The sequence below is a fragment of the Physeter macrocephalus genome, chromosome 10 (genome assembly GCF_002837175.3).
Source record: "Physeter macrocephalus isolate SW-GA chromosome 10, ASM283717v5, whole genome shotgun sequence".
Classification (NCBI taxonomy): domain Eukaryota; kingdom Metazoa; phylum Chordata; class Mammalia; order Artiodactyla; family Physeteridae; genus Physeter; species Physeter macrocephalus.
The window spans coordinates 52,145,021-52,165,743 of NC_041223.1; the positions used below are offsets into that span (position 1 = coordinate 52,145,021).

Here is a 20,723-nt window from a genome sequence, read left to right on the forward strand (position 1 = left end):
AGAGGTTAAGGGAAAAAAAAAAAAAAAAAAAGGCTTTGCATGACCCTCCTTGGCTTGGAATTAAATGACAATATTGAAAATGGCAAGTTCCATATTTAGAGGGTGGGAGATGGTTTCATATCGAGGAGATGCTGGGGATGTAGGAGCTCACTGACATTGTTTTTCTTAAATTCCCAAGTTTCACTGTCCTTTCTGTAATTGTACTTCCTATACTGAAGTTCACACTTATAATGTGTTACCACACCATTTCTCCCTGCACTTTGCAATAAACCTCCCTGGCTCTCTAAGGATAATTAATCACCTAGGGGGCTATTTTATTCTATTTTGGTCCCCTCCTCCTCTAGAACAGAGGCAGCACCTACCTTTTCTTAACCACTTCTATGAACCCAGAACTGGTGTGAATTTTTACCTATCCTTTCTATGACTGCATCTCCTCCTGCCACAATTTCACATCTGTCTCACAAGCATAAGAAAAAAATGGTAAAGTAGGATTTGCTGAGTTGACAGAAGTAGGCAAGTTTCCCATTCAAAAAAATTCCAAATAATTTATACGGACACTCCCTCCTCAAGGCAGTGTGGTCTGAGCACAGTAACTTCCTTCCGAAGAGGACAGTACAGAGAGAGGAGGTGGGGGAGAGTAACTTTACAGTGAAGAAACCTGACATCTCAGCCAGGTGACCAAGATCAACATCAACAGGGCAAAGTCCGGTTGAAAACAGGCACTCGATATAATGTGATGAAAGCAGCACCTTCCTCAGTGGTCTTCCTTCCAAAACCCATCACGCCAGTCTAATCATGAGAAAAACTGCAGACAAATACCAAATAAGGAACATTTTAAAATGCCTGTCCAGTCCTCCTCAAGACTATTAGATCCACAGGGAGCCTAAGGAAGCATGATGACTACATACAATGTGGTATCCCGGATGGGATGCTGGAACAGAAAACAGATATTAGGCAAAAACTAAGGAAATCTGAATAAAGCACAGATCTTAGTTAATAATAATAATGTATCGACATTGGTTTATTAGTTGTGACAAGTGTACCAAACTAATATTGGATGTTAACAACAGGGGAAACTTGATGTGGATACCCAACATCAAGAACTCTGTACTAGGTTTGTAACTTTTCTGTAAATCTAAAACTATTCTATATTGAAAGGTTTATTTAAAAAAAAAGAAAAGAAAAAGGGCAAAATATCCTCTAAAACCTCACAAGTGCACCCATCTTGCAAGAATCCTCCTGGCTTGGTAGATAAGGCCAGTTAACAGGGATGACCCAGATCCAGTCCTACCTCTGCCACCGACCAACCATGTGACCTGAGCAAATCGTTTAATCTGTCTGCAACAACTTCAGTTCTTCAGTACAGCCATAACATCCAAACCGTCCCTCCCTGATAGGGATGATGTAAGGATGATATATGATAATATACTTCAGGAGCCAGTCACGCTACTAAGTCAGGGTATTCCTCACTGCTATTATAAAGCACAGGGTCATCGCCTGGGGAGGGCTCATTCTAATCTGAAAATGCCTCATGTGCAGTAAAAGAGAGGAGTTGATGGTATTTGCCACACCTGGAATAGCACCTGCAGGCCAGATGAGTTTTTATTTGCAAGTTAAAAAGACAGAAGATATTTCCTGCTGCTGTCTATTAAATACAAACCATTCTAAAAGCTACCGTAGTTTAAAAAAAATTGGCAATCACCAACTGTATTTATGTAGACGATACAAATACATGTGTTCTACCAGAATGTTTTTAAAACGTAGAGAGTGAGCAGGATTTCACCATACGTAAATAACCCAAAATACTCAGAGTGTTTCCCGTGTTTATGTTCCCATGCAAGGATGCCCAACAGCTCTGGCTGGGCAATGGGCATTAGCAACCATGGGTCGTAATTCGGCACTTCTACAACAGCCGCAAAGACGCGTTTGAGAGAAGAAAACAGGCAACGTGCTGAGTATCTGATGAGACAAATGTTGCCCACGAGACTATATATCCTGCTTCCCTTTTGCTTGTATGGTTTTTAAAAGAATAATGGCATCTCTATGAATGGTTCAGAAATCACATTTCTTTAAAAAGTAAAACACCTTCTCAATAAAGATACGAAGCATGCTCTTAAAACTCACTCTGCAGGGTTCAAAAAGCAGGCAAGTGCAAGGTGGTTCTATTACTGAGTACTCAGACAACTAGATATATTAACTAAAAACTTAAACTCAAGATTCTTATTGAAAAAACAGGGTGGTCCTGAAGCTCTGTGGGGGCAACGGAGACACTGGCCAAATTACCCCTCCCCTGGCCAGCCCCCTTTGCTCTAGATTTTGGAAAGAGTTCATACCAACACCCAGAATTAACAATGACCAATCATAAGTACCCAGTTATCCGCCCCACCTTTAAAAAGCATTTGGAGATTTTTTTAAAATGCATTTTTAGTCTCACAATTCCAAACCCAGTAAGAAAGAAAATGAAACACTTTAGGCACCTCCAAAATGCTCTCTATGGATTTTCTAATGGTCATCTATTTCTACAACTCTAAACCCCAACAATGTATGTGTGTAATTTTATAAAATTACAAGCTACCATTGGTTAGAATTTGGAGAGAGAAATTAAGCTTCTGTAGGGGTTTGTGGTAAAGGGGCTGGAATACCCACACGGAGGACCAGAACCACAGCCTGTCAGGGCCCAGGTCCCTAATTGCAAGAGGGAAGAGTGAAAGCCTGCCTGACTACAGCACCATCAGTTACTGGGCCAGAGGTTTTAGATTCCTCGTCTCTAATCCTCCTAGTAAACCCGCAAAGTAAACCCTCATCATATATATGAAGGCTCAGACTGAGAGAAATTAAATAACTTACAGAAGGTCACACAGCTAGTGTCTATAAGAACCAAAACTGAAACTTGTTTTCCCAACTCCACTCCAATGCTTCCTCTGCAACCTTTCCCAGGTCTGTCACCAAATTAGACAGAAGTCATCGTGCTATCTGTGCTGACATCTAAAAAAAGAAATATTTAAGAAAGAAGGATACAAAGGCACAAACCTATGACTATAATTTTGTTTGTGAAACAGTTAAGGGTAATAATTTGGTAGGTCTTTCCTAAAATGTTTTTAAAAGAAAGTCTTTAGAAGAGCAAGACTGAAAGTAAAGGCTCATCCTATAGCCCGCATTTGTGTTTCTTTACTAAGGTGGCCATCGTAGCATTCATCCTAAAGAGAGGACAGTGGTTACCAGCAAACCAATATAAACTACCCTTAGATTCTGAAACAAAACCCAACTTATTAAATGGGTGATTAGCTTCAGTGTCCAATCTTTGCTCAATTCTTGTTTTAGAGGTTACTAGTGGCAGAATACATCTCCCTAAGGCCTATTACCTACAAACCAACGCTCGGACAGGTTTTTCCAGTTCCATTACTTAGACGTCGCAAACAAAAACCTGTTCATTGCAGCTCTATTTACAATAGCCAGGATATGGAAGCAACCTAAGTGTCCATCAACAGATGAATGGATAAAGAAGATGTGGCACATATATACAATGGAATATTACTCAGCCATAAAAAGAAATGAAACTGAGTTATTTGTAATGAGGTGGATAGACCTGGAGTCTGTCACACAGAGTGAAGTAAGTCAGAAGGAGAAAAACAAATACCGTATGCTAACACATATATATGGAATCTAAGAAAAAAAAATGTCATGAAGAGATTAGTGGTAGGACAGGAATATTATTCCTGTCCTACCACTAATCTCTTCATGACATTTTTTTCCCCTCAGATTCCATATATATGTGTTAGCATACGGTATTTGTTTTTCTCCTTCTGACTTACTTCACTCTGTATGACAGACTCCAGGTCTATCCACCTCATTACAAATAACTCAGTTGGTAAAGCAGAAACTAACACACCATTGTAAAACAGTTATACTCCAATAAAGATGTTAAAAAAAAACACACACACAAAAAAACCAAACCTGTGTCACCACCATCCTCACAGTCCCCAGTCTTCCGTTTACAAAATCCATAATCTGAAGGGGAGGGGGGGCATTGACAAAGGCCAGTCAATATGGCCCCTCTGTCTATTTCTAGCTCAAATGCCCCTCACCCTAATATGGTCAGATACCAGAAATGTATTCTGCCTTTCTGCCTCATAGGTCATGATTCTAATTACCAGGTTCTCTAACTAAATTTCGGTGAAACAGGAGAAGGTGAATAAATACCAGAGAAAATATCAGAAGTACAACGTTTCCCCAGCACCTTCCCTTGATAACGGAAGTTAATGGTGATATGATTTCTGTAAGATTTCAAACCGTCCCTCCCTCACCGCAATCCCAGGAATGAAGACATGGAATTTATAAAACGAGACAAGCCAATTATAAAATCTTCTTATGATCTGTAGTTTAAGTTCTCTAAAGACCTCTTCACTGGGGGCTCTAAATTAGTTTCCAATGTACTGTGTGCATTTTAAACTATAAAACTACCATCAAAAATATTCTATGGTTTTCCACTAATTCACCTGTCATACCAAATAGTCTAAGTTTGTAAGATGTAACATTAGTTTGGGGGTTGAGAGCTGACAGTAAAGGAGGAATGGTTTGATAGGACTAGAGTGATTTTTCTAATCACATCTAAATACACATTTTGAAATACATTGTGAGGCAGACCATTGTTAATTGGCCGGGTGTGCTTTCCTTAAGGCTAAGGTGATAAGGTAAATATAACCAACCAAGACTCTCATTGCTAGAGCTCAGGCCATTCTGTCATCACATTTGGTTACTAAAGGAGCCAATAAATTACTCTAACCCCAACCCAAAACCCTGTAAATAGTTCTGGTTATTTAAATCCACTACTAAGAAATCCAGAGATTGATGAATTACAGCAAACCAAACATCTCTAGGAAGAAACTTTTGTCTGAGACAAATATGCCAGTTTTTTTCCAACTTGGGCCCAAAGATGTAGAAAACCCCGAAAGCAACTGTAACACAATGTCTCTGAAGAGAGAGCAGAGATAAAAATGAGACGAAGAGTATTCTTATGTCAGTCTTCTCTTTTACAAAAAGATTTACACTGAAGCAAGGCCTGCACTGGGGCAGTAAACACGTTAGGTGTAATTACTAACAGAGCTGGCAAACCTGTCCTGTGTGACTGCAGCTGCCATTAGTGGCCGAATCCTTCGAGGAGGGATGTGCAGGTACATGAAGGAGGCCGCCTGATGGAACTCACATTTCACAATTGGGCTGACTGTGGCCGTGTGGGCCAGAGCCTGGAGATCCCTTTGCTTGGCCCTCCTTGAAGAAATCAGCATAAAAGATGACTGTCTTCATCAGAATCCGGTAATTCTTTTTCTTGCTATAATGAAGACAGTCTCCTAATGCAAGATACCTTTTATCCCTAATGCTAAAATAAAGTGCACAGTCACTACAGTTATGCCAACTGGCTGTGAAGACAGATGGACCCCAAACAGATTAGATTAGATTAGGTGTCGGAGAGAAGCTGCCTGAAATGAATAAGTATTCCACCAATATTTACAAAGTGGGTAATTCACACATGCAATTTAATGTGGCCAGTGGAGGGAGGCAGGCTTCAATGTCAGCTAGGTCGGAGCTGGAGTCGTGGCCCTGGCATGCGTCCTGTGACCCTGGGCAACTGACTTAACCTCAGTTGCCCCTTTCATAAAATGGGGATAAAACACCCTCTCTGTCTAACTCTAGGATCTTTGGGAAGATTAAATGAAAGTACGCATGCAAATTACTCATCGAGTGCCAAGCACAAAAGAGGATCTCAACTGTCAGATCCCACGTACGGAAGCAGTGACATCACAAATGTTCACTTACTGTTTTCCGTGCATCATATACTTGAAGCCAGAAGGTGAGAGGGCGGCTCCTTCCAGGAAGAGATTTCAAACTCTTAAAAGTATTTCAAAGGTGCTGTGCCACTCAGGAGTAGCTGGTAATTTCCCAACTATTGCTACCCTATGTCCGCTCCAGCCCCTTCCAACCCATGTTTACCTTGTAAAGACTGCCCACTAACCCAGACACCAGCTGCATGTGCTTCCCCTGGAACACAGAGAGGGTTTTGTCTGGAAGCAACATGTGGTATCAATTTATCTTTCTCAGCAACGGGCAACAAGGAATCCACTGACTTTAAAAATAAAAAGGGAGTTGTGTAATTTAACTCTTAAAGGCCTCTACCTTTCCCTCTCTCTCTCTCTTCTTGCTGTCTCAAAATGAATTATGGTTGTCAACTCCCAAGCCAGACCCATTGCTTCCCACCAAGCAGATTGCAGGCATTGCCCTGGTCCTCACGAGGGATTTCAGTGGGGACGATCTATAAGGCACTGCTTTTAAATCCAGTACTCATCTACCTTGCACACAGGACCAGCATTTCAAGTAGGTCTCCTTGCTTTGACTTGTTGGCACCGACAGTTCAAAATGAGGCTGCCAAAGGCCTGAATCCTAATATATGCAACTGCTGAACAGGAGATGATAAAGGTCACGTGAAAAGCCCAATGGAAACCGTGAGTCCCGGGGAGACCCAGGGGACTGTGTGCCACAGCAGAACAACACAGAGACACAGCTTCAGGAGAGAGCCTGGGAAGACGCCTCTGATTTCTAATGACAGGCTCTTTCAAAGGCAGTTCTCTGGATGATGCCCTGATTTCTCTTACGCATCAGTGTTCCGTCCTGGCTGCCTCTTCGAATCACCTGGGGAGACTTTAAGTACTCACTCATAGAGACTGGTGTGGGTAAGGCCTGGGGAGGTACATCTTTAAAGCTCCCCAGATTATTCTAATGTGCAATTAGAGCTGAGAATCACTGGAATTTCCCCCTTACATTTCTGCCAGCTGAGACTCTAAGATAATGATTCCCAGTCTTCCCAGGTCTGGTGCACAGCAGATGTTCTTTAAGTCCAAGTTTCCACCATTCAGAAGATAAGGATGAGAATCGGGCTCACAGATTAAAGTTGTGTTTATATGTACAGAGTAAAATGGAGAGTTAGAGTAATTTATCAAATAACTGGGGTCCAGATATAATTTTTCTTTAAAAAAAAAAAAGGTAAGGGGAAGGGTCCTTGACCTTGCACTGCCTTGTAAATGGTCACCCATTCTGCTCTGTGCCACTTCTCTACCCAGCATGGATAGACGTGGACAGAAAAGAGGGTAAGTGGACTTTCCAAAAGTAGGAACTGATGATATAGGCTGAAGAAGGAATGGGCTGGGACCATAATTGATCCCTGTAATTTTCAGAATCTTCCCCAAATTAGCATGAAACCTCACATAATCTCTTTTATAATAGACTGTCCTTCAAACAAAATGCCAAAAAGATAGACTGCATAAAAATAACCACTGAAAAAGCCATACCCCAATCCTGAGGTAATTATTAGCTTCCATTGTTAAGAATACAGCGAAGTATTACTTAATGAACTTCCCTGAGAAGCAAAGTACATATGCAGATCGCCTCAGTAACAATCACACAGCTTCTCCTTCCTCGACTGTACAAAACACTCCATCACCGCACTCACTGCAAAGACCCTGGGTGGGGGAGGGGGAGGGAATACTGCAAAGGGCCAGGTAGTGCCACCATCCGAGGGAGAAGTGTGCAGGGCTGGTCCGTCTTATTAGACATTAGACATTTAGCTGGCTTATCCTCTTCTACTACACTTTTATCTACTCTGGGGCTAACTTGTTCGAAAGCAAGTATGCAAAGTATGATAGCATAAAACAGACTTGTGGGGGCTTCCCTGGTGGCGCAGTGGTTGAGAGTCCGCCTGCCGATGCAGGGGACACGGGTTCGTGCCCCGGTCTGGGAAGATCCCACGTGCCGCGGAGCGGCTGGGCCCGTGAGCCATGGCCGCCGAGCCTGCGCGTCCGGAGCCTGTGCTCCGCAACGGGAGAGGCCACAACAGTGAGAGGCCCGCGTACCGCAAAAAAAAAAAAAAAAAAAAAAAAAACAGACTTGTGAGTTACTATTTCCGACTATATGGAATCCCAGCTTCTCTGTCTTCAGACAGAGAAGAAAACTTAAACATTCACATACAGGATTGCACAATCAACCCTGATGTGTAAGACAAGGTCCAGGCTAGCTCCAGTCTTACTTTTGTCTAAAACACTAAAAGTTCAAACCATTAAGGGACTTATTTAAAAATACGACGTTCTAAAATAAATAATGTCAGGAATTTGGCTGAAGGATTAAATTTCCAGCTAGAAACAAGATTTCTGTTAAATTTGCTGACAACAATCCTCTACCCGCAGAGGTCTCCTTGGAAAACTCACATTTGCTTCACGTTTTCATGCAGTAAGCAGCAGGTTCTGGCCCCTCATTTGGAGGAATAAAATAATAATAACCTGGTGATCAACAAAATGAACCCATTTCCTACCCAAGATACATGAAGCTTTCTTAGGGGAGGAAGGGCTAGGCAGACAATTTGTTCTGTCCCCAAATGAAAAAGAAATCCTAGATGGGAAGAAAGTTCTCTTAAAGAGCTACCACACTAATACAGACAGTTTTGTTGGGTTTTCCAGGGTGGGTTTTATTTTCATATTAACTTTTTAATTTTTTTCATTGAGCGATCTTTTCAAGCCCTTCCACAGCTGTTTCTGCTCTTGGAGGGCAAGAGGGAACATTCCATTCCTCCCAGCCAAACCTGCACTTCCGGCACACAGAGAGCCCTGGCAGCCTTGCGTCCTCTGCCCACACGCACTCCCCGCAGCACCCTTCCCACCGCCCGAACCCCCTGCTTCCAGACCCGCGTCCTCCTCCCCACCACCCGAGGAAGCAGCCACTAAGGGCATGCGGTCAACAGAAAGACAGCCTCCAGAAAGCAGGTCAAAGCTGCAGCATTTGGCCACCCCTGCCCTCTTGCTCCAGGCTTGAATCCTGATGTGACTGAATCCTTTCCCCTTCCCACAAGGAGCTCGGCAAACACACACCTTACATTCCCCTTTAAGACCATGCAGGACTAGCCACACAAAATGGATGTGTCAAAGGGTTAAAAACCATGAAGTTTCAGCACCTTCTTGAAACTGACTCTGCAAAGTAGAACAAAGTGGAACAGAAATAGTTTTATTATTAACAGACTTTTCACTTAGATTAAAAAAAAATAAAGCTGCAAGTTTTTCCAGTTTGAAACTGTATTGTGGGTGGAAATGGAGAGAATAGAAGGGCGCTGGGAATACACATCCAGAATTCAGGAATACATTAGCGTCTAATCACTTTCTCGGCATTATGTAAGCAATCATCAGGGCAGGAAGCTCAGTAAAAAGTTAATACTGTGGAAAATGGAGGGCTGTGAAACCCATCTAGTAACCAGCAGCCTTAACTTTACAGTGAAAGAAACTGAAGACCAAAGAGATACAAGGCATACCTGAATTCAATCAGCTAGGAGGTGACACCCAAGCTGAGACAACTCAGATCTCCTGGCCTTGACGTGTTATAGTAATGCCACCCAGAAACACCATTAGTCCCAGTGTCTGGATTACCATGACAACTGAAGTGGTGAAGTGCAGGGAGCACAGAGGATGGTAAGATCTACCATCCACCCACCCACCCACCCACCCATCCATCCACCCACCCACCCATCCATCCATCCATCCATCCATCCATCCATCCATCCACCCAACTTCAGTCTGCCTTGCTTTACAACTTGAGGAATAGAAGTCTGTCTCCTCTAACACATACTGAACTCTTTACAACCAGACGCCGTGTCTTATTATAGCTTTACCACCTAGCATAGGGCTGGCACATAGTAGGTGCTCAAAAATATTTCTCTAATCAATGAATTAATGGGCAGGGGGCAGCAGCCACAAAATAGGCCTGAATTATACTTTACAATGAAATGTTATAAATCATGACACCAATGAATGATCCTCAACATGAAAAGATGGAAGTAAGCTTCCATTGTAAAATGTGAAATAGCATCTAGGTTGTTCTAAAGTTGACAAGTCTCAGCCTTAGGTATTAACTTCAATTATACAACTGAATTTCCAAAACCAAGATGATACAGTCTAGTAAGCAGGCTTAAGGTTCTCTGTAATAATATTATACAGATGGGTAGAAGGACGGTAAGTGGGCTACTCGAGGGAGCAAGGGCTCGACAGAATGGTCTCAGGTCTGTCCAGGGTGTAGAGATGACTCTCCACCTGTCTCAGGATGTAATGGAGCCCCCATTACTTGGTAATGCAGTGGGCCCAGAGCGCTCAGAGGCATCCTTGAAACCACAGGTAACACATCTGGTTCTAAGTCTCCTCCAAGCAGGCACAGGGGCAACAAGAGAAATCCAAAATAGAGTCTACTTCACCTGCAATCTGAGGGAACTTACTGTGTTTGGTGCCAACCAGGCCCAAAACTCTGTGCCTGACAAATCTAATCTCATTTTACTTTCATGGCAAGCCTGTCAGGAGGAAACTGAGGGGCAAAACAGTAACTGTCTATAGGCGGTGGTGCCGGAAATCAAGCCCAAGGCTAACTCCTACAGCAAAGCTCTCACCACTGCACTGTGTGTCCCTCTAAAGTCACTGAAATGCCCAAGGAGAGAGGCACCATTCACAAGTGACCAAGGAACATGAAGCTTTCAAGACTACACAAACCAGCCATTGAATTAAGTGTTCCCAGCTCTAAGTTTCTGTACATGGTCTCTAGGACTATGAAAGGGGGGTGGAGGGGGGGAAGGTGGAAAAAGCACTAGCTATGAAACAAGCCTTGTTGGAACTGGATCATTTTTAGAAATGAGCCTTTTTTTCTCAGACACTCCCCAAAAGGGACACTATGGACATGTCCCACCTTGACCTGGGATCACTATTTTAGGGAACGACCAAACAAGATCACTGCCCTAAACTTTTGAGTGTCCAGGCCTTCCTCAGAGGCACATCTGGTGGCCTCTGTGCTCAGGGACCATCATCCCATAACTGAGTCAAGCCAGTTTACCTGGTTGTCCCTGGCAGGCCTATTCAAGCCCCCAATAGCTGGCACCCTGCTACAGGTCCTGAAGCCAGAGACATCAGGCAAATGTCTGCTTTGCCCTGGACCTTGCTATTTCAAGGCTTAATGTGAAACAGGGACTCAGCTCTATACTATTTAAAACATGTAATTAGTTTATTATTGAGCCAGAAAAGATCAGCTTGCTTTCAAACTATGTGAATTTTAAAATACGATGCCTTTTGCCTGCCAACTGACAGCACAATCAGGTTACTTCTGTTTAGCCTCAATCAAAAACTCTGGTAGAAAACTGCTTTAAGGCTTCATATGCATGCTATTTTATTATTTGTCTTCTGGCATCATATCCTGCAGAAACAGAAATCATTGAAAATGCAAGCACATTAAAAGGGTGGATGTGGAAGTGCTGAGTGGGTGAGTTCAACAGCTTGAGAGTTTGACATCTGAAATCCAGGAAAACTGCCTTTCTGTTCTTAGTTTACAATCCCTCCCTTCACATGGAATTCACTGGCTTTAGCGTCACACATACAAACATTGACTGTTTCCAGCTCTTCAGATGTTATGGTTCAGAAAAAATGGTTCTTTTTTGTCTTGTTATTTCAAGAGCAACGAATCTCTTTTTGGTGGCTCTGAAATATATGCCAGTGTGTGGGCACAGTCACACAGTTACACATGGGCCCACACCCTGGAAAGACTGGTAGCGGTGGAAGCATATTTTTCAGCTAGGGCAGGAAAAAGTAGGGGCTAGTATTTACAAAACAGACACGTGTATATGCATCTGGAAGCAGGCTACCTTCCAAGTTTCAGTGTTAATTATTCTACCAGTCATCAAAAATCAAGGTGTTACTGGTGAAATAAGCAGAAAAAGAAAATAAATGCCACATAACAGAGTATCTCATGTTGGCTACTGCAAACACACCACTAATGGACTTTTTCTTTATGGGAATAAAGAGTACAACAGTCAATTCTGCAAAATGACTCCGGCCTACAGTACCCTCTTTCTGCTCCACACCCCAGTGAGATTCAGTTAACAAGGCGTCTCCTAAGGAACTGCTCCCTCTACCTGAAAACCTCACCTGCATGTGCAGCATTTCACTGTACTGGTTTTGCAAGATTTCTTCTTGTTTAAAACCACATGATGCAAAAGTGACTGATGACCAATATAATGATGTTGCTAAATGCTGAGTGAATCAACCATTTATTCCAGGACACTCCTGGGTGCCAATTACACGCACAGATGAGCACCAGCCAGCTTGAAATTCCACATGAAATGATCAAATAAAGAAAGGAGAGGACATTTCCACTCACCAAAGAGCCAGGAATTCATTCCATTTTTCTGAAGTAAACATTGATTGAGCCACTCGTATTTTAATTTATAATCTAGGATACATTTTAATTTATAATCTAGGATGTTCTCAAATGTGCAAGTTAATATTAGCACTAGTCCCCAAATTATGATGAAGTGGGTTGAATATGCATGGGATAAATTTCAGTGTTTCTAAAAACCATGACAAGAATGCAGTATTTTAATATTACTATGTACCAGGCTATAATCTTCTTCATGTACACTGCTAGGTAAGCTTGAAAGCACTTAAGAAACTGGAAGCACTAGCATCAGTGGTGATATTAATCTATCACCCAAAGGGCAGGAGGGATAATATTCATTGGCAAGGACAGTCACACAAGAGACTAAGAGTCTGTAAGACATGAGACTCTGTGTGGTGGAGAGTTGGGGGGTGAGCCCACGCCTCACCCAGCAGGTGTCAGAGTGCTCCAGGGCTCCTGGTTCCCCTACACTCGCTGTCAGTGATTCCAAAGCCACTTCTGAGGATGCAGGACCCCTGGGCTCTACAACCGCCTCCCTGGTGGAGTCTGACTTGGCAGGTTTAGCCCTCAGATTCTCTCCCCCAACTTCCTGGGGCTCATCATCTGGACTTCCTGAAGTTTCTAACTCTTCCCCCTTAGGTTGTTCACTTGCTAATAAGAAGTGTGTGTGAGCTCATAGCACAACCGCGTCCTAGGTCTTTCCCTAAGACTTAACAAATCGTCGTACGTACGGGGCCCACTGAAACTAATCCCCTCACATCAAGACAAGGGAGGAAAACCACCCAAGAACAGATGTTGCTAAGCCATTTTTAGGTTCAAAGGTAGCTTCAAGTAACACACTTCAGACTCTCTGCGGCATTACGTGGAATAATATCACCCAATATACCTGTTTCTCCAGGAACAAGTTCATTACGTTCTTTCAAACAGCTATGACCTCAGCAGTCTTCCCAAGTGAAAAAGATAGCCAAGTCCTGATGTTAATTTGTGGATAGAACAGGAAATCACATTAAACTTCTTATAAGGTTAACAAATTCAAGTTGGGAGACAATTCTACACCGGTCTCTGATGTATCTGCACATCTTGCAAGCAAAGTACTAATGGCCTTTAGTGCTGGATTATCTTTCAAGGATGTCTGTATCTGCATAGTAAACAGCCTTGAAAGACAGTGACAGCATCACTGTCCAGAGCAAAGGGGAGATATGCTGACTGCTCATTACAAGAGACTTAGGATCCCCAAACTCAGGGTTCCTCTCCCATTAACAGAACCCACTGCATGTGCAGGCATCAACCTAGGCTCATCTGTGTCACTCATTCCCGTGGGACACTCGGGAGCAAGGATGGACCTGATGGAAAATATGCTGCTCATGCTGCTTGCTGGGTCACCAGTGAGTAATAAATTCCTTTGCCTCTGACCCAGGAGTCTCATGGCCAGTAGGGTCAAATCTCAGATCCTTCCAGTTCTTGACAGTCTACTGCTTTAGTTTATGAACTGTGGACACTTCCTTAACTGCACCAAATAAAACTGGGCGATTCATCTCTAGCTAACCTTCTTCTCTACCCCTACATGAATAAGAAAGAACACAAGACAATGGGATGGAGGAAAATGAGGTCACAAGTAAGAGGCAGAGGCACATGGCTCCAGCCTTTTTAATGTTCTGACCTGGCTCTGCTGAGGACCCACAGGCTTTATGAAAGCAAACCACTAATAAAGGGAGAGGGGCACAGGGGGAACGGAGAAGCTCCTGATGTAGTCACTCTGCAATGTTTTGCCTGCATCCGTCACCATCTTTTTCAGTGGTTGCTCAACGCTGCGGTTTGCTTGTAATAGCAGAGCGGAGCAAGCCGCAGGTTTGGGTTTGTTGCTTCTGCCTTCCTCCTCTACCAAACACAAGAGCAAACCACATTTATGTCCTCCAGGGAATGTTCGCTGAGTTTCTGCAGGGGCCCGATCTCCATCAGGGAGCCCTGGGCCATTCTCAGAGGGAAGAATTTCTCCCTCATCCCCTTGACTTGCCTATGGGCTGCCCCAAATCTAATCCTGATGGAAATGCTTTCAAGGTCTTTCTCCTTGCCCCAGTGACTGTTGTTGCCACCTGTCACGTAGGCAGAAGCCCAGGGTTCCCTCCTCCTTCCAGGCTAGCTCTCCCACATGCATTTTCTTCATTCTTCGGACAGTATTTAGCAGCTTCAAACCTGTGGAAAGGAAGACGGACTAGGCAGTTCCCATGAACCGAAAGCAAACACACGCACACACACATTTATACACTCCAAGTTTTCAAAAGAGAGTTAGCTTTCTAGCTTATTAACTATGAACCAGGAGCCTCTACTATGAAATATAAAAACCTTACAAGATTTCATGCTCTACAGTTTTCAACTACTGATTTAAGCCAGACATGTTCTGGTACATACGAAATTGGTATTTTCTTTTCCCTTCCCTTTCCTCTTGGATAACCTACTTCCATTCTTGGCAAAAGGAGGCGTATATTTACTATAGCGTCCACATGCACCTACACGTCCAGTGCCGGGTGGATTGTTGCCACCCGGCCAAATAACGTGCCCTTTGAGAAATACTTATCAGTTAGAGTGCTATAAAGTGGGCCAGCAGTTCTACTCTGCTCACACTGTGTAGTAGTTTGGCTACCAAACACAACAAGCTTTCTCTGGTTCTCTTTACATCAATCAGAAAATTATGTCAATTTGCTCTGATGCCATCTGTGGACCTATGTGGAAAGAATGCGACATCCAGGAGTAAATTAGAGTCAACTCACTCCACCTGGGCAGCAGGTTCCCACCCAGACACTCCAGATACTAACATTATACTGGGCCCCCAACCTGGGCTCCGGCAAGGGCTACATAAATAAGGAACTATTAGCAACAACTCGCAAGTAATCAATTTTTAGTGCTTTTCAGTCTAGAGTAGCTGCCAAAAGAATATGGCAAAACCCACCATTTTAAAAACACCAATTTAAGCTACAGTAAGGTATTCTTACCATAGGAAATAGGTTTTATTTTGTCTCTCTAAATCCATATAGGAGGTCTAAAAATATTTTTAAAATAACAGTTTAAGATTTAGATACCACTTGGACATTTAAAAAGTCACATAGGGCTTCCCTGGTGGCGCAGTGGTTGAGAGTCCGCCTGCCGATCACAACAGTGAGAGGCCCGCGTACCGCAAAAAAAAAAAAAAAAAAAAAAAAAAAAAAAAAGTCACATAGCTTTTCTGTCCTTCCTCCTGACATCTCTCTCTTATGTGGCACTATGTTTAGTGATAATTATTAAAATATTTCTTGGGGGGAAAAGGTGCATACAAATATGAAGAAATTACATAAGTTTTTAATAGAAGAAAAACTGGAAAGCATTAAATAGCAAAAGAAAGCACAACTACGTCCTTTTTTCTATCCTAACACACAGAAGACTGTCAATACATCTTCTTGAAAGGATAAATGAATTCCCCCTTTATTTTCTCTTTTGAAGTAAACCATGCTGAGTAAGGTCAGCATCTGTAAAACAATCCAGGAAGTCCGGCATTACAGAGGTAGACACTCTTTTCCCAGGTTCTCCATCTCCAAGGAAATCTACCTTTAGCATTGAAAATCACAGTAAATAAAGTATCAGATTTAAATAAAGTTAAGACATCTGCCGTAAACTTCAGAAGCACTTAGAAATTCAAAACGTGGATATTATTCATTTTATTAGAAATCATACTTATGCTTCAAGTGAACTGCACAATTCAAATACAGTAGGAGAGAACATTTTGTTTTTAATTAAGATTCATGGATTTGTTTTTTTTTTGGTAACTGGAAAAATAAACCTTTGGACTGATTGGCAAAAGTATTAAGTGGGTACAAACTTAAAAAATCAGTATCGGGGCTTCCCTGGTGGCGCAGTGGTTGAGAGTCCGCCTGCCGATGCAGGGGACACAGGTTCGTGCCCCGGTCCGGGAGGATCCCACATGCCGCGGAGCGGCTGGGCCCGTGAGCCATGGCCGCTGAGCCTGCGCGTCCAGAGCCTGTGCTCCGCAACGGGAGAGGCCATGACAGTGAGAGGCCCGCGTACAGTAAAAAAATAAAATAAAATCGGTATCTATTGATATTAAAAATGTAAATAACCTTTGACTTAGTAGAACAGACCACTCCATTCTCCTCTTCTTCCTTACCACAGAACGCTGATTTTTAGCTAAGCACATGGCTGCCCAGAAAAAAAAGAGACGAAATCCTCCAGCCTTCCTTTAAGTTAGATGTGGTCGTGTGACTTAGTTCTGGGTGACGATATGGAAGTGGGAGTTCCGTGAAACTTTCAGCAAGATTAAAAGCAGCTGACTCAGATGAGAGACCTTTTTGTTCTGCTTTTCTTCTTCCTGTTGGCCTACATCTAGATGGACAGACCATAGGGGGAACCTTGAGGATGAAAACCACCTGCTAAGGTGGGACAAGATATAAGAGGAGACTGTCAGTTCTTAGAGTGACCATATCACCCCTAGACTTCTTTTACATGAAAATAGTTCAGTATTAATTTTGGGTTTCCTGTTATACATAGGCAAACCTAATCCTAACTGAAACTCTATTTTTAAGAATTAATCTTACTGATACACCCTTCTACACACACACACTCTCTCTCTCCCTCAACTTCTGCATATATTAGATTGATAACAAAAAACAGTTGATTACAAAATTACAATTATTAATAATGGTAATGAGACGTTTCTAATCACATCAGGTAAACAATGCAATAGAAACACCTAGCAAGAAAGGCCATTCTGTGCTTGTCTCCCATCCACCTTGATGTACGTGTAATCAGGCACTTTGAAAGTGCTTTTCAGTGAATGATTGTGTACATGCTGGACACTGTCATCCTTCAGTGGTACAAGGCTGGCAGAGCAAACAGTGAAACTCACGGCCTCTTCTAAAGTTTCAGAAGTTCTGATACGGAGGCCACTAAAGAGAGGAACTCAGCACGTTTGCAAGTGAGGAGGCTGTGTTATGGTGAGGCTCTTAACACTTCTTGTTTTGGATACACCTGTATTTCAAGAGAAAGAGCACTTTTGCAGTTTCAAGACATAAAAATGAATTGTGGGAATTATGGCTCAGAGAGACATATGGTCTTAGCGTCTAGGAATTACTTTTACAGTAATATATAAAGCTATTTCTACCAATCGTGGGAATTATGCAGGGCCACACCTTAGCAATGATTTTTACAAACCTATCAGAAATAACATCAACAGCCAGTAAGCAAAGAATATCTACAACATATGCCAAAATGTTCTAACTTGGACAAAGGCTTGCTCTCCTGACTTTGGAGCAACATGAAATGAGTGGAAAGTAAGGCAGACATAGTGATATACCAATCTCCACTTAAGCCCAGAGCATTAAATCTAAAAAGTAAAAATGCTATCTAATAAAAAACCAACAGTCTCATATCTGGACAGTGTGGGATAGCATCCAGTACGAGTATTAAAAAAAAACCAACAGGACTTCCCTGGTGGCGCAATGGTTGAGAGTCCGCCTGCCGATTCAGGGGACACGGGTTCGTGCTCCAGTCCGGGAAGATCCCACATGCCGCGGAGCGGCTGGGCCCGTGAGCCATGGCCACTGAGCCTGCATGTCTGGACCCTGTGCTCCACGACGGGAGAGGCCACAACAGTGAGAGGCCTGCGTACCGCAAAAAACAAACAAACAAACAAACAAACAAAAAACCAACAACTCTCTATTCCCACTGAACCAAATTGTGGTCAGTTATCCCTAAAATGAATTTTCAAAAATCAGGGAATGAGTAAATGAAGAAATCTGTCACAAAGCTATTCCAATATTCTGAATAATGAATGCTACGCAAGAATAGAAACTTTATTGCATTAAGATACCACATGACTGTCTCAATTTTTCATGTCTAAAAGCTGGATATTAAAAATTGCATCTATGAAGGTCATGTCTGGACCCTGTGCGCCACGAGGGGAGAGGCCACAACAGTGAGAGGCCTGCGTACCGCAAAAAACAAACAAACAAACAAACAAACAAAAAACCAACAACTCTCTATTCCCACTGAACCAAATTGTGGTCAGTTATCCCTAAAATGAATTTTCAAAAATCAGGGAATGAGTAAATGAAGAAATCTGTCACAAAGCTATTCCAATATTCTGAATAATGAATGCTACGCAAGAATAGAAACTTTATTGCATTAAGATACCACATGACTGTCTCAATTTTTCATGTCTAAAAGCTGGATATTAAAAATTGCATCTATGAAGGTCTAACAGACAGGGCAGCATTACAAATGTTTAATTATGCTGCCTAATTTCACCAATATGTAAGAAAAAACATGCTGGGGAAAAAGTCTTGAATATTCCCAGTTAGGTATGCACTATGGTTGGTAGTCTTTGACTGCTGGTGAAAAGGGAGCCATCCCCAGGAGAAGAAAAGATGGGTGATTTACTCAGAGGAAAGGAGCTTACTTAGTAACTGACATCTTACATACATTTCACTGATAAATACTACATAGTTACTCTCCAAGCCTGTGTGGGATGCAAAGGGTTATTTCAGAGTTTCAACTGTCCCTTTCAACATCTTTTAACCTCTTCGTGATATGCTATTGAGTTCATTCCTGGCACTTCATAAACAAACTCATGAAGTCTTGGCTCTGCAAAGGCGGTTTGTGGCATCAATATCCTACTAGAGGGCAAGGCCATTGGGCCAGGACCACGAACTTCTCTGGTGTCTCCCTTGAAACTCCTAGCACAGGGCTGGGCACTCTTTGTCATTAAACTGCAACCACCCTGATTTTAAAAGGGAAGAAAACCCCTCCAAATCACAATAAATGTTTAATGGACTAACAGCTGTTTTGGAAAGTGATTTTAGTTTACTAACATTTTGTCCTTAGGTATGAATGTCCTACATCGTCCCAATTTCCTTTTGCTTAGGGATTTGAGCAAACTCCCCAGGACGTTCCATCCTGATGGCTTCCGCAGCACTAGCCACTGGTGCTGATGTCAGTCTTCTGATGGTTAACTTTGAGGATGCTATCTCTTGAAGATGACTGTGGCTAGAGGAAAAAGGGAAATGGCACAATCCCATAAGACTCCTCCTGACACAGAGGGCGGATCTAGGGTGTCAGGGAGTGGAAGGAATAGCAACAAAAGGGCAGCCTCTCCCACCAGCCTCATCTGAATTGTCAGGGCTGGAGCAGTGGAGGAAGAAATAGAGGGGCCTCACATAACACACAGTCATTCAAACAGGTATTTACCGAGGTCTTTCCATGTACCAGGTGAACAAGACAGTCCCTGGCCTCATTCATGGATTTTACAATTTTGTGGGGTGAGGGGGAGACAAGGGATAGACAGTAATTAAAACAAATACATACATAATTACAAATTGTGAAAAGTGCTCTGAAGGAAAGCAACAGGGTACCATGAGAGAAAATAATGGGGTGGGTTGGATGCACCTAAGATTTAGACTGAAAAGTCAAGAAAGACCTACGAACTGGAGGATGAGCAACCAAGCAGTGAAAGTCATCAGGGTGGATGCGTTTACCTAGAGAGAAAAAGGAAGAAAGAATCTGAGATGTTCTCCTTGAAGTCATGCAACATGAGGTCAGGTAGAGAATGAGGACCCAAATGAACAGGAGCCACCGGACAGGAGGGAGTGTGGTGGTCATGGCTGTGAGAATCTTCCAGAAGGAGACAGCAGGCACCGTTGAAAGGTGCAGAAAGAGGAGGAGGTGAAGACTGTCCATGAGCGTTGGCAAGAAAGAGGTCTCCCTGGTGGCCTTGGTAACAGCAGTACTGGGAGTGCTAGGGGAAGAAGCTAGGGAAGATGCCAGCAAGGGATAATAGGCAATAAATCACAATCATAAGTCATAATCATAATTAAAGAGGTAACATTTATTGAGTGCTCATTATGTACTAAGCACTGTTCCAACAATGGCGGTCATATTATCCCCCATTTTGCAAATGAGAAAACTGAAGCCTGAGGAAATCTGCTCAAGACCGCATGCTGTGCACAGAGGGTCCAAGATCAGATCTCAAGGGGTCTGGCTCGAGTCCAAACACTATATGCATCGAAGGGGTGAGAGGGAACAAGACCCAGGGCCTGTGGGCAGAGGCTGGCGCTGTCCTGGCCCTTGAGTCTCATGCAGGCGTTTCCCAGCAGAGGACACGGCTGGGCAGGCTCTACTGGGTACAGTGGCCACAGGACCATCCTTCCACCTTGGGAAAATAATGACTATCTAAGGAAGGGTATATCCCAGAGTAAGCACTTTGCAATTTCCCACTTGCTTTTCCACTATTCATCAGTGAGACCCCTGGAAAGTATTTCCGCTTAGAGACGCCCTGAGGGGCAAACAGAGCTGGAGTCCATGCTGAAGTCAGGTCTTACTGCCCCTGCCCCACGCCACAACTCAGCACCTCAGCTCTGGACCACACGCTTTTCATCAAAAGCCCCACCGCCACAGGCTGGGCAGGGGCAAAGCAAAGCAGAGCACACTGGATGTATCCTCTC

The 20,723-nt window shown here is 43.0% G+C and overlaps 1 protein-coding gene across 15 annotated transcripts in view; it reads right to left on the bottom strand.

Annotated features, from left to right (window-relative positions):
* FOXO3 (forkhead box O3) overlaps positions 1-20,723 on the bottom strand; it is a 119,314-nt gene that overhangs the window by 17,084 nt on the left and 81,507 nt on the right. The window contains exons 4-5 of one of the 15 annotated variants that reach the window (XR_008618388.1): positions 19,095-19,269; positions 16,347-16,655 (exon numbers count right to left, since the gene is read on the bottom strand). The exons of 9 other annotated variants lie outside the window; for them this stretch is intronic. The gene's annotated coding sequence lies outside the window, so the exon portion shown is untranslated. Of the gene's footprint in view, positions 1-8,909; positions 9,009-16,346; positions 17,254-19,094; positions 19,270-20,723 lie in introns of those variants that run through there. 5 more of the 15 variants (XR_003681511.2, XR_003681510.2, XR_003681515.2 and 2 more) reach the window with 5 other exon arrangements.